The following is a 1,940-nucleotide window of genomic DNA, read 5'->3' on the forward strand; positions in this document are numbered from 1 at the left end:
ATGTTGTAGCAATCCATCTTGCAGCAGTTGAGATGTTTCACAGGATAAGTGCTTGTGGCACTAAAAAAAAAAAGTCAAGGGATCACCAAGTTGGTAGGATCCATCCTCTGGGGCTCTCGGATGTCTGTACTAAACTTCCTGGCAATCCATCCAAAAGTTGTTAAGATATTTCAGTTTGGACCAAAGTGACAGAAACCAAAACCAAAATCTCAAATGTTATCTAACAGTATTCACACGTGTCCATTAAGGCCTTTCTTGGGCTTGACCCCCCACCCTAGATCAGGTGCGATGTCACTTCCTCATTGTCTGCAGGTTCTTGCTTCTCCTATTGGCCGCTGTGGTTCATTGTCTCCATGGGGTGCAGTGGAGTGTTTGTCCTCCTCGCTCTTGATCAGGTAAGATTGCGTGTATTGGTCTCAAGCGGGTTTAAGGAAGCGTGAGGATGTGGAAGTGGACGGCATGCTGACAGATATTTGTGGTTGTTACGATGGCTCTTTATTCCATCAACACGCGTGTGCTACTGCTGCAGTGGGCTCAGGTGAGGTTTCTTTTCTTCAGCTATGGCATTTCCCAACACTGACTGAGCTGTTTAGACTGTTCTCTCAGGCAGTACAATGCTCTCTGGGCAGTGAATGCTTGAGATGGAAAGCTTAAAGCACCAAGCTTTAGCAAAAGCTTTGAATTCACTTGAGCTGTAGCAAGTGTTTGTTTGTTTTCATAACTGGGAACACTTTCACATTCCTGCAGTGAAACCGCATAGAGCAGGAAGCACAAGCAGCTGGTTATAAACAAGCCAACAGGTTAGCAAGATTATTCAAACCCAGAATGAAACGCACCCAAACATTTTGGCAGTGATGCTTCATTGCACAGGAACACGAGCGCGCCTACGGCGAGTAGAGTGAGGTATAAGTTACTATGGATGTTTACAGTGTAATTATGTTGGTGATTACATTCTTGTCATATAATTGATGGCCACACCTATGAAAATATGATCCAAGTAATGATCCAAATAAATCAGGGACCTTCCACTGAAAACTTAGAAACTATTAGAAATCTCATTGATTACTTTGTTTCTCACAATAATTAGTTTGAGTGTGAGGGCAGCAGCAAAGACAACACATTGAAGTACACCTCACTACTGAATGCAATTACGTTGTGTGTTAAATTGTACATTTGCTCCCCCCTGAAGGTCTAAAGAAAGGTACAGGGTCTTGGTTACTGGTCAGCACGGCTGTAGTCCATCTTCTGTGTGGTCTCGCCATGTTTAATCCGTGGGTTTAATATATCTTCGTGTGTGTCTATGAAGCTATAAATGATGTGGCCCCGGAGGCTGTGAAGAACTTTCAGGCAATGTGTCTGTTTTTGCTCCACAACAACCTTTTACTGTGTTGGGCAGTGGGCTGTACGACCAAAGCCAGGCAGTCTAGTTAAAACAGATTTTTTTGTTGCTGTAGGGTACGGAGGAGAAGCCCAAAGGCCATGCTTGTGATGTTTGGGCATGAAACCTGTGGTATCTCAACCTCAGGTCAAAGCTTGACTCTTAAGAGCACGTCAGTAGTCAAGTTGTCCTGGGGGGTTGGCAGCTAGGTGAAGATGACTGCAGTATTCCTGCTCATTTGTTCACATAATTCTTATTCTAGCAGATGGAATTCTTCACATTAGCCAAATGGGTTCTGGACAGCACAACAATGTCAATAACTCCTCTCCACTTATTTATCCACTCAAAAAAGGACATATAAGCTATAAGGCCAGCTAAAGATCTATTACCTCTTTGGTTGAACCACACGGATGCTGATGATATTTGATTTAGTTCTATAATATGGATGTAGGATGTTTTCCTCATCTTCTTTGGTGCATTAATACTTATTTCCTGTGTGTGTGTGTGTGTGTGTGTGTGTGTGTGTGTGTGTGTGTGTGTGTGTGTGAGTGTAAGTGTGAGT

The sequence above is a fragment of the Cottoperca gobio genome, chromosome 14 (assembly GCF_900634415.1).
Source record: "Cottoperca gobio chromosome 14, fCotGob3.1, whole genome shotgun sequence".
In the NCBI taxonomy this organism is placed as follows: Eukaryota; Metazoa; Chordata; class Actinopteri; order Perciformes; family Bovichtidae; genus Cottoperca; species Cottoperca gobio.